General features: G+C 48.0%; 2 non-coding genes across 2 annotated transcripts; both read right to left on the bottom strand.

Moving 5' to 3' along the window:
* Nucleotides 1-916: 916 nt before the first annotated feature.
* Nucleotides 917-989, bottom strand: Trnak-cuu (transfer RNA lysine (anticodon CUU)). Its single transcript has one exon. It is a non-coding gene; the product is annotated as a tRNA-Lys (tRNA).
* An 11,405-nt stretch (nt 990-12,394) lies between these two features.
* On the bottom strand, nt 12,395-12,467 carry Trnak-cuu (transfer RNA lysine (anticodon CUU)). The gene has a single exon. It is a non-coding gene; the product is annotated as a tRNA-Lys (tRNA).
* Nucleotides 12,468-12,996: the final 529 nt, after the last annotated feature.

The raw sequence follows: 12,996 nt of genomic DNA on the forward strand, positions 1-12,996 counted from the left end.
GACGACCAGCTATGTCATGTATACGACTCATCTCGAAACGCTCACACCCCTGAGGATTTGTGTTTTCGTTCTACACAGCCGCTGCCCCTTGCTCTTTCCCACCCATTCGTTACATTCAACCTCTTACGAGACCGACCAAATATAGACTGAGAAACAAGACCACACACTTTGTGCATTCGGAATCCAAGGCAGGGCGTCCCTCGCCGCATTTGCTACGATGGCCATTTGCTACTTATGCAGAAGCGGTGGCGGCGACGACGACGACGACGACGACGACGACGACAGCGAGAGGCTCTGAGATATGTGAGGAATACATCTATAAAATGTAATTCAGACTGCCTCGCCCCAGTTTATGCTGTACCGCTTTGGCAAATGCTTTATCTGCGCCATTCGCCTTAATCACATCTGAGAGTAATTCTTAAAAAAACGCCTGTCGCTAATTGTTCGTCATCACAGATACTGTTTGCTATACGGCCACGACGCGCAACTGATTTCCAAAATTCATCTTTCTCCTGTGAGGATGGAACCTCCGATGCCTGGTTTATTAGAGCAGTGCTCTACCACTGAGCTAAAGAGGCGCGGCCTAGTGGTACTTTTGGGTATTTCGTCCTTACGGTCGTCTGCATCATCAGACTTCAGCTGACAACACTTCATATTACCGGCTAATATTTGCAGCTATGGCGACCCATTACTGCTTGGCTACACATCTGACACGTAACCGATGTGCTCTCCAAACAACAACACTTGCATTTCAGAACATGTCTTCCACACATGTCTACAAAATCACCTTCACATTCAAAAAGAGTTTCTTTGTGACTGACAGAGACGTAGGCAAAGTTTAAAGTTGCTATTTCCATTACATCCCGTTAATCAGAAAAACGGTAATTTACATCTGCAGCGGAACAAAATTCCGTTCCGCCCAGCGTGTGGCTCGAACCCACGACCCTAGGATTAAGAGTCTGACGCTCTACCGACTGAGCTAGCCGGCTACCTCGTTGAATACTTGCCGGATAGCACGTCACAAAGTACTCGTTTGGTTGGGTGGTCCCATACAGAATCTCTCCATGCTGCCTAATGTTTTCCTAACGTCACACTCGTCACGTACTTCACTTTTATGTCATAATCATTTCTGAGAGGTAAAGAAATTGCATGACAGCATGCAGAGCTAGTGGCGTCAAAATTAACACACATACTTTATGTGACTCAAAAGCCGAACGAGTTACTTTCTCGTCGTTGTTTTAGATGTGCAAGTGCCAGTCAAATTCGCGGTGTCGGCACTCTGCTGATCATTTCGCTAGTTAACACCGGTCTTGTTGTGTGTGTTTCAAGCTCAAGGGCATTTCCAAGCAAAAAATGGTCAACAGCAACATTCAGACGGTTTCGTACTGCTCAATTGCTACATTAAAACGGTATGTTTCTTTTTCAGAACTGGAAAAAAAAGGGCCGTGACAACATTCGAACCTGTAATCATCAGATCCGAAGTCCGACTCCTTATCCATTAGGCCACATGGTCACTGACGACCAGCTATGTCATGTATACGACTCATCTCGAAACGCTCACACCCCTGAGGATTTGTGTTTTCGTTCTACACAGCCGCTGCCCCTTGCTCTTTCCCACCCATTCGTTACATTCAACCTCTTACGAGACCGACCAAATATAAACTGAGAAACAAGACCACACATTTTGTGCATTCGGAATCCAAGGCAGGGCGTCCCTCGCCGCATTTGCTACGATAGCCATTTGCTACTTCTGCAGAAGCGGCGGCGGCGACGACGACGACGACGACGACGACGACGACGACGACGACCGCGAGAGGCTCTGAGATATGTGAGAAATACATCTATAAAATGTAATTCAGACTGCCTCTTCCCACCTTATGCTGTACCGCTTTGGCAAATGCTTTATCTCGCTGGGAAAGCGGTCTGCGTGGCGTCACCTGGGGGAGGTGTGTTGCCTTCCGAAACTGGGTTAAAACCGCCAGGAAACCCTCTGATTCCTGGAAATCCTCAGACACGTCTGAAGTGCTCTTGGCTCAGAGGAACCTGAGTGGGGCGGGGACCGCAATGTCCTATTTCGTGGCCTTGACGTGGCCCTGGCGCTCAGTAGCTCCGTCGAAAGGAGTGAAGCTAACATGGGTAGGGCCGTCCATGCATGACGTTAAAAGGCTAGCCCTTAACTGGGTGCAATCCTCACGGTCTGCACTGGCCCACCGTGAACTAGCAAAAGCGGTGGGTGAGACGTGGTCGGTCATGATCCCCCGGTACGTGTGGAGACCCCCATGGGGAACGTAACTCGGGCTTGAGTGCCGCACCGTCTCGATGATGTCGAACTCCACAATATAAGACCCAGTCATGTCTATCTCTGGGCTGTGGATTCGTGAGGGTTGTCGTGTGTCAAGGAAGGACGTTAAACTCCCGTCATGGTAGGACGTAAAACGCCCCCAACCCAAGGCGAAAGCAAGGGGTGCATGGCGCAGGGGAAGCTGCGCAAGAGGGACACAACATCTGTCCCTGGGGAGGGGAGGGTCGAGTGGGGCTGCTCGGGGGTGGGTGATGGCGCCTTGGCGACTCCCCACCACTGGGTAGCTTCTGCTCCCCTCCCCTCCCCTATTTTTACGCAGGGCACAGACCATCAGGTGCCCCGCATGCTGGCGACCTCTTTTGTCGGCGTGGGACCTCGGCGCGATTCGGCAAGGGTGCTTCGCCGCGCCTCTGGGTAACTGAGGCGTGGTCTGCCAAACCCGGATGGTGGTGACATCGTCTGGGCCAGGTTAGCTGGGTCCAGACCGCCGAAAGACTGGGTGACCGGCCCGCCACCTGAGTAGGAGCGGGTCCTTGGCCGAAAGGTGGAAGCTCGGGCGAGTAGGCGGCGAAGGGCGAGAAGTGCATCCGCTTCTCCGGAGTGCGGGGTGCACTTGCCGGTGATCGCTGGGTGAAATCGTCGCTGAGGAGGCCGCTGAAGAGGACCAGTGCGCTGGAAACGGTGCGCTGAACCTGACAGCTCAGGAACGCTCTTGACCTAGGGGCGAGGTTGGTGAGCGAGCTGCAGTTTTAGTCCCCCCCCCATGCCAGAGGAACCGGTCCGGGGAAAGAGACGGGTTCCCAACCCCTTTTTTCGCTTGCCAAATAATGATGATGGCTACAAACGAGACAAGCGAATTGAGTGCGCCTGCGAGGCTTTCGACGCTAGCTGATCCCTCGCCACAGGAAGGCCTGGGTCAGGCAATGGTAGAATGCAGCATGGAAAGGCATCTCAGATTAAGCCAGTTCCTGGACCATAACGTAAAGAACGGTAAAATTAGTCAAACGGCGGTACAGGCACTGAAAAACGAGTTGGCGGCATGGGCTATAGCCAACGCCAAACTCGAAGGACGAATAGAGGAGCTTGAAAGAGAGAATGAAAGGCTCCGGAAACAGCCTGCTAGGTCATGGGCCGGGGTCGCGGCGCAAGCTGCACCCAAGGCCCCCACAACTAGGGAAACTATCGTCAAGGTGTCCAAGCGGCCGGAAACAGCGGTCTTTTTGAGACCAATGCCTGGCCAGAACATAAAGAAGGTCCAAGAGGTTTTCGCGACTTCAGTCAACCCAGTTAAGGATAAAATCAAAATTAATAGGATTAAGGCTACAAAGAATGTAGTGATTGTCGATGTTGCCACTGAGGAGGACAAAAACAAGCTTTTGGCGAATCAACAGCTATGTAAGGCAGTCAGATGTGAACCCCCTCGTAAGAAGAACCCCTTGGTCATTCTTTATGATGTGCCAAAGTCCATAACGGACGAGGACCTGTGTAAGACGATCTATGAGCAAAACTTTGACTCAGAAGGCAACATGGAAACTTTCCTAAAAGACTTTAAACTTAGGTTTAAAACTGGGCCTAAAGATAAAGATACAGTCCACCACGTAGCAGAAGTTACAGGATCCCTATGGAGGAAATTGACAGCTATGGGCAGGGTATACATAGGTTTTCACTCTGTTAATGTCAAGGACTACCTTGTTGTCCCCCGGTGTCAGAACTGTGGGGATATTGATCACATACACAAATACTGTAGTAGGAAACCTGCTTGCTCCAGATGCGGAGAGGAGGAACATATGAGGAAGGAATGTAAGAAGTCCGTGGTGTGCATTCCATGCACACGGAGAGGAAAGAAAACCTGTGGTATGGCAGGAAGAAACTGCCCGACCTACAAACTGCTAGAGCAAAGACTCATATCCCGAATTGACTATGGCTGATGCTGGTAACATAAGAAAGACGAACATCAAAAGGAAGTCTCCCAGCAAAAGAAAAAGGGACGCTGGAAGGGCAGAAAGATTTAATAAATTTTTGAAGTTTCTAAAACAAATGCAAGAACGGAAAGCAACGATGATTGACTTCAGTACACAAACTGACTCTGATCCGAGACTCAAAGATATAAGAGAAATAATGCAAGAAATAAAAGAAATTGAGGTAATTGTAGATGACTTCTGGACTGCTAGTGAGTCTCCACCCTCAACATCTCCAGCTCCTCACTCAAAATTAAACCCTGAAGCTGAAACTTTCGTTTCAAAGCTTGAATTAAAAGGGACACAGGAAGTAAAAATGGTTGATCTTTGTATTCAAACAGAACCTGAAGAAGAAAATGAGGAGCATGACGAAAAAGCAGTTAACCCAGGCTCACAGCCTCAATCATTACCCGGAAGGAACAGCTCTGCTCCTGTCCCAGGGAGTCTTCCAATTTTTACCCTGCAAGACAGCACAGTCACAAGCACCACTACGAGTACAAGTATGGCACAGCTGCAAGACGATAAACCGGCTGTAGGAGCGGACCCAAGACGGGTCTATCCCAACCTGGAGTTCGCGATGCAGCTATCGCGTCTGGAGCAACCAGCGATCCTCACTACAGCGTTGAGGCACGTCGTACGCGTAGGTCATGAACATGGCAGAATGGTCACCTTCACGGCGATGGAGGCTGTAGATAGAATACAGCTGAAGTCAGTGAATCTTCCCACTGATTTCGGAGCCCTGCGTGACCTGCTGAAGAAAGTATTTGAGAGAAGAGGTGAAGAGTTCAAGCTGGACGAAATTTACGCACAGGCTGTCCTAGCTAATGGTAGAGTAGCATTCGACTTTAACAAATCATGGCCTGAATGTTACTTTCACACTTATTTTCCTTAATGACAACCCTAAATTCAATCACGGTAGGGCAGCTAAACACTCATAATAGTCGGCTGGTCATGCAGGAACTCCGAAAAGTAGTGGAGGAGAGGAGACTAGATGTAGTCTGTCTACAGGAGCCATACTACTGGGCCGGGCAAATATCATTCATGTCGAAAACATGGCAAACCATCTTTACAGGAGAGGAGCCAAGGGCGTTAATAGTAATAACAAATAAGGCCCTTAGAGCCACAAAAATAACGCAACTCTCTGATTGCCACTGTAACGTCATCGAGTTGCAGTCACCCGCCGGAATATTATATATTGTTAATATGTACTTTCAGTATGGGGGAAATTTCGAACATTTCATAGAACATCTCTCTAGGGTAATGATGGCGTTACGTGGGTGTAAGGTAATAGTCACAGCAGACATGAACGCGAAATCCCCCCTATGGCACAGCGGCACCAGGGACGAAAATGGTGAAAGGGCAGAGGAAGCAATAATGGCGTCACAGCTGGTGGTAGTAAATAAAGCAGGGAACCCCCCCACCTATGCGGGAGGAGGGGGACAAGGCACCAACATCGATGTGACGTTAGCAACGCCGAATGCTATAAACCTCATCCACAGCTGGAATGTGATAGAGCACGCTACCACAAGCGATCACAACTTGATTACTTTTTGCATAGGAGATGAAGAGTGCCGCTGGGACCTGGGGTGGGAGATTCAATACAACTTTCACAAGACAAATTGGGAATGCCTGGCTCAGGAGTGTGACGTTCCTCCGTTGCCTGAGGGTGGCCTGGATGTCGACAGGTACGCCGAAGAACTGGTAGGCTCCATCGTTAGGGCGGTAAAAGTCGCCGTGCCAACCAGGAGGAGGGCCTTGGCGGCCTCACCATCACCATGGACTGCCGAACTGGAAGGTATGCGTCGGTCTGTTAGACGGGCGAGGAGGTATTACCAGCGAAGTGCCGTCTGGCAAGAGAAGCAATACTGGCTGCAGCGTTACAGAGATGAGAAAGAAAATTTTCAAAGGGAATTAAAGGAAGTAAGAACAAGGAGTTGGGAGAAGTATGTGCTAAATCAGCTCGATACCGATCCCTGGGGAATACCCTACAAACTCGTAAGGGAAAAGGTTAAATCCCCCGCGGTTCTCTCGACCATCCGAGATGGAGACCGAGTGACAGAGTCGTGGAAGGAAACTGCTGAAGTTCTCCTGCGCACTCTGCTACCGGACGATGATGAACATGATGATGATGACTCTCAAAGGCAAATCCGCAGGGAGGATTCTCTAGAATATACCAATAATACTAGAGTGTACCCTTTCTCTGAAGCAGAAGTCGCAGCACATATCAAATCATTAAAGAAGGGGAAGGCGCCAGGACCGGACGGCATTGTAGCAGAGGTGGTACAGTTCCTCGCCCCACAGCTGGTGGCTCCTCTAACGCGGCTCTTCAATGAGTGTCTCACAGCTGGGAAATTTCCGAGAGTATGGAAGACTGCAAATGTAGTAATCATACAAAAAGGAAAGGACAAGGACCCCATGGATCCCAAATCCTATAGACCTATATGCCTGTTAGACATCATGGGGAAGCTGCTGGAGAGGCTGCTGGCGGACAGACTGACCGCACATAGGATGCTGCGTGGAATGAGTGACAGGCAGTTCGGCTTTAGGCCGGGGCGATCAGCGTCTGACGCAATCGCCCTGGCGGCTGAGGTCTGTGGCTCATCCACGCACAAGTATGTCGTAGGCATCATGGTGGACATCAGTGGCGCCTTTGACAACCTCTGGTGGCCCTCGCTCTTCTCACGTTTGCGTGAGATGGAGTGTCCAGGGCCCCTGTATGGCTGTCTGAGGAGCTATTGCATGGACAGGGAGGTCTGGCTATCATCGCCTAGCGAGAGAGTAAGTAAGACCTGTACGAAGGGGTGCCCCCAGGGATCGGTCCTGGGGCCACTCTTTTGGGACGTAAACATAGAGCCCCTGTTAGTCAGGTTACAACAATGTAGAGATGTGCTAGACGTGATAGCCTACGCTGACGACCTCCTCCTGCTGGTAGGTGGCCGTAGCCGAGAAGACTTAGAGCCAAAAGTGGAAAGGTCAATGCAAATTCTCCAGGAATGGTGCCGAGAGGCAAAAATGAAAATTGCACCACACAAATCAACATATCTTCTACTAAAAGGCAGTCTGATAAGAAATCCAACTGTCAGGATTGCGGGAGCCCCAGTTCTCCGGCGACGCGAAGCTAGGTATCTTGGAGTAGTAATAGACGAAAAATGGAATTACGCGACGCACATAGAAATGATTGCACAGCGCGCGATAGAAATCCTTAATAACTTAATAAACATAGGACACAAAAGATTTCACTTACCCCCCCACCTTATAAAATTATATCATAATAGTATTCTGACTTCCTTAGTAGGGTATGCCAGCGGGGTCTGGGCACACAGGCTCACGAGTGTGGCGCCTGCCATGGCCGTGAGGAGGGTGCAGCGGAGTATGTTACTAAGGTCTGCTGGGGCATACAGAACTACTCCTGGGGGGGCGTTGCTAGTTATTATGGGATTATGTCCCCTTGATATAAAAATTAGGGAGCAGGCAGCGTGGTATTGGGTAACAAAGGGGAAAATTGAAAAGACTAGGGAAATCATGGGTGTGCAAGTAGGGGACAAATACGCAATCAAGAGAAGGGGGGAGGAACTATGGCAGAGTCAGTGGGAAGGGGAAGGAACAGGGAGACGAGTTTTTGAGTTACTTCCAGATGTTGCAGAAAGATTAAAAATGGGATACTTTCAGCCAAGTAGGGGTCTGCTGCACTTCCTGACAGGACATGGGCCATATCCGGCATACCTTTGCCGATTTGGTAAACAGGCGACACCAGCGTGTGACTGTGGTGCTCCGGAAGGAACTCCCGAACACGTCATCTACAACTGCACGTTGTATGATGGAGTGGCAAGTGAACTTAGAGCGCAACTTCCTAGCCAAGATACATATACCTTGCTGCGGCGTGCCGACACTTTCAGAGTCCTCAACAGTCTGGCAAATGAGATCTCGATGAAAGTCATGAGGGACTTTATTAGGGCAAGGAACTAATCAAGTACCAAACCGAACTTGACCGAGCTGCACCTGCACTACCGCCAGGCGCGGATCTGGCCAGCCATTTCATGGCTGGAATCCGCCGCGTCTTCGGACAAGGATGGCAGGTGCACTACCCGGAATTGGAATTATCGCACAACTATTTTTTTTGAGTAGAAAGTAGCTTAAGTAAGAACTAGAAATACTAACATACTAACAAGGTAGGGACTGCAGTGAAGTAAAAGTCGTAGCCAGCCCAGTGCCAGGGGCACGCCCACTGGGGTTAGCTCGGTGGGCAGGCTAAATAACAGTAGGTTTGTATGCATAACTTCTGGCACATACTGTAACACTGCAGATCACACTAGATAGTCATGTAAGGTAGTCTAACAAGTAGCTTATTAATCATGCCCGTAGTTAGTGCCATACAAGTAATACACTGCCAATTAGTAGTTTGTAATAAGGACCCACTAATTATTTGAGGTGGTGGGTTAATAGTATGGGAATAGTTTCTTGTATTTGACTTTTGTATCATACTTAGTTATATATTAAGATGTTGTATAATTAAATTAATGTTGTATTATTAATAAAGTTTTTAAAAAAAAAAAAAAAAAAAAATGCTTTATCTGGGCCATTCGCCTTAATCACATCTGAGAGTAATTCTTAAAAAAACGCCTGTCGCTAATTGTTCGTCATCACAGATACTGTTTGCTATACGGCCACGACGCGCAACTGATTTCCAAAATTCATCTTTCTTCTGTGAGGATGGAACTTCCGATGCCTGGTTTATTAGAGCAGTGCTCTACCACTGAGCTAAAGAGGCGCGGCCTAGCGGGACTCTTGGATACTTCGTCCTTACGGTCGTCTGCATCATCAGACTTCAGCTGACAACACTTCATATTACCGGCTAATATTTGCAGCTATGGCGACCCATTACTGCTTGGCTACACATCTGACACGTAACCGATGTGCTCTCCAAACAACAACACTTGCATTTCAGAACATGTCTTCCACACATGTCTATAAAATCACCTTCACATTCAAATACAGTTTCCTTGTGAGTGACAGAGACGTAGGCAAAGTTTAAAGTTGCTATTTCCATTACATCCCGTTATTCAGAAAAACGGTAATTTACATCTGCAGCGGAACAAAATTCCGTTCCGCCCAGCGTGTGGCTCGAACCCAAGACCCTAGGATTAAGAGTCTGACGCTCTACCGACTGAGCTAGCCGGCTACCTCGTTGAATACCTGCCGGATAGCACGTCACACAGTACTCGTTTGGTTGAGTGGTCCCATACAGAATCTCTCCATGCTGCCTAATGTTTTCCTAACGTCACACTCGTCACGTACTTCACTTTTATGTCATAATCATTTCTGAGAGGTAAAGAAATTGCATGACAGCATGCAGAGCTAGTGGCGTCAAAATTAACACACATACTTTATGTGACTCAAAAGCCGAACGAGTTACTTTCTCGTCGTTGTTTTAGATGTGCAAGTGCCAGTCAAAACTCGCGGTGTCGGCACTCTGCTGACCATTTCGCTAGTTAACACCGGTCTTGTTGTGTGTGTTTCAAGCTCAAGAGCATTTCCAAGCAAAAAATGGTCAACAGCAACATTCAGACCGTTTCGTACTGCTCAATTGCTACATTAAAACGGTATGTTTCTTTTTCAGAACTGGAAAAAAAACGAGCGTGACAACATTCGAACCTGTAATCGTCAGATCCGAAGTCCGACGCCTTATCCGTTAGGCCACATGGTCACTTACTACAATCTATGTCATGTATACGATTCATCTCGAAACGCTCACACCCCTGAGGATTTGTGTTTTCGTTCTACACAGCCGCTGCCCCTTGCTCTTTCCCACCCATTCGTTACATTCAACCTCTTACGAGACCGACCAAATATAGACTGAGAAACAAGACCACACACTTTGTGCATTCGGAATCGAAGGCAGGGCGTCCCTCGCCGCATTTGCTACGATAGCCATTTGCTACTTCTGCAGAAGCGGCGGCGGCGGCGACGACGACGACGACGACCGCGAGAGGCTCTGAGATATGTGAGAAATACATCTATAAGATGTAATTCAGACTGCCTCGTCCCACTTTATGCTGTACCGCTTTGGCAAATGCTTTATCTGCGCCATTCGCCTTAATCACATCTGAGGGTATTTCTTAAAAAAACGCATGTCGCTAATTGTTCGTCATCACAGATACTGTTTGCTATACGGCCACGACGCGCAACTGATTTCCAAAATTCATCTTTCTCCTGTGAGGATGGAACTTCCGATGCCTGGTTTATTAGAGCAGTGCTCTACCACTGAGCTAAAGAGGCGCGGCCTAGTGGTACTTTTGGGTACTTCGTTCTTACGGTCGTCTGCATCATCAGACTTCAGCTGACAACACTTCATATTACCGCCTAATATTTGCAGCTATGGCGACCCATTACTGCTTGGCTACACATCTGACACGTAACCGATGTTCTCTCCAAACAACAACACTTGTATTTCAGAACATGTCTTCCACACATGTCTACAAAATCACCTTCACATTCAAATACAGTTTCCTTGTGACTGACAGAGACGTAGGCAAAGTTTAAAGTTGCTATTTCCATTACATCTCGTTAATCAGAAAAACGGTAATTTACATCTGCAGCGGAACAAAATTCCGTTCCGCCCAGCGTGTGGCTCGAACCCACGACCCTAGGATTAAGAGTCTGACGGTCTACCGTCTGAGCTAGCCGGCTACCTCGTCGAATACCTGCCGGATAGCACGTCACACAGTAGTCGTTTGGGTTGGGTGGTCCCATACAGAATCTCTCCATGCTGCCTAATGTTTTCCTAACGTCACACTCGTCACGTACTTCACTTTTATGTCATAATCATTTCTGAGAGGTAAAGAAATTGCATGACAGCATGCAGAGCTAGTGAAGTCAAATTTAATACACATACTTTATGTGACTCAAAAGCCGAACGAGTTACTTTCTCGTCGTTGTTTTAGATGTGCAAGTGCCAGTCAAAACTCGCGGTGTCGGCACTCTGCTGACCATTTCGCTAGTTAACACCGGTCTTGTTGTGTGTGTTTCAAGCTCAAGAGCATTTCCAAGCAAAAAATGGTCAACAGCAACATTCAGACGGTTTCGTACTGCTCAATTGCTACATTAAAACGGTATGTTTCTTTTTCAGAACTGGAAAAAAACGAGCGTGACAACATTCGAACCTGTAATCATCAGATCCGAAGCCCGACGCCTTACCCCTTAAGCCACATGGTCACTGACGACCACCTATGTCATGTATACGACTCATCTCGAAACGCTTACACCCCTGAGGATTTGTGTTTTCGTTCAACACAGCCGCTGCCCCTTGCTCTTTCCCACCCATTCGTTACATTCAACCTCTTACGAGACCGACCAAATATAAACTGAGAAACAAGACCACACACTTTGTGCATTCGGAATCGAAGGCAGGGCGTCCCTAGCCGCATTTGCTACGATAGCCATTTGCTACTTCTGCAGAAGCGGCGGCGGCGGCGACGACGACGACGACGACGACGACGACGACCGCGAGAGGCTCTGAGATATGTGAGAAATACATCTATAAAATGTAATTCAGACTGCCTCGTCCCACTTTATGCTGTACCGCTTTGGCAAATGCTTTATCTGCGCCATTCGCCTTAATCACATCTGAGAGTATTTCTTAAAAAAACGCCTGTCGCTAATTGTTCGTCATCACAGATACTGTTTGCTATACGGCCACGACGCGCAACTGATTTCCAAAATTCATATTTCTCCTGTGAGTATGGAACTTCCGATGCCTGGTTTATTAGAGCAGTGCTCTACCACTGAGCTAAAGAGGCGCGGCCTAGTGGTACTTTTGATTATTTCGTCCTTACGGTCGTCTGCATCATCAGACTTCAGCTGACAACACTTCATATTACCGGCTAATATTTGCAGCTATGGCGACCCATTACTGCTTGTCTACACATCTGACACGTAACCGATGTGCTCTCCAAACAACAACACTTGCATTTCAGAACATGTCTTCCAAACATGTCTACAAAATCGCCTTCATATTCAAATATAGTTTCCTTGTGACTGACAGAGACGTAGGCAAAGTTTAAAGTTGCTATTTCCATTACATCTCGTTAATCAGAAAAACGGTAATTTACATCTGCAGCGGAACAAAATTCCGTTCCGCCCAGCGTGTGGCTCGAACCCACGACCGTAGGATTAAGAGTCTGACGCTCTACCGACTGAGCTAGCCGGCTACCTCGTTGAATACCTGCCGGATAGCACGTCACAAAATACTCGTTTGGTTGGGTGGTCCCATACAGAATCTCTCCATGCTGCCTAATGTTTTCCTAACGTCACACTCGTCACGTACTTCACTTTTATGTCATAATCATTTCTGAGAGGTAAAGAAATTGCATGACAGCATGCAGAGCTAGTGGCGTACAAATTAACACACATACTTTATGTGACTCAAAAGCCGGTCTTGTTGTGTGTGTTTCAAGCTCAAGAGCATTTCCAAGCAAAAAATGGTCAACAGCAACATTCAGACCGTTTCGTACTGCTCAATTGCTACATTAAAACGGTATGTTTCTTTTTCAGAACTGGAAAAAAAACGAGCGTGACAACATTCGAAACTGTAATCATCAGATCCGAAGTCCGACGCCTTATCCATTAGGCCACATGGTCACTGACGGCCAACTATGTCATGTATACGACTCATCTCGAAACGCTCACACCCCTGAGGATTTGTGTTTTCGTTCTACACAGCCGCTGCCCCTTGCTCTT

Source organism: Schistocerca gregaria, unplaced genomic scaffold (assembly GCF_023897955.1).
Source record: "Schistocerca gregaria isolate iqSchGreg1 unplaced genomic scaffold, iqSchGreg1.2 ptg000077l, whole genome shotgun sequence".
NCBI lineage: Eukaryota > Metazoa > Arthropoda > Insecta > Orthoptera > Acrididae > Schistocerca > Schistocerca gregaria.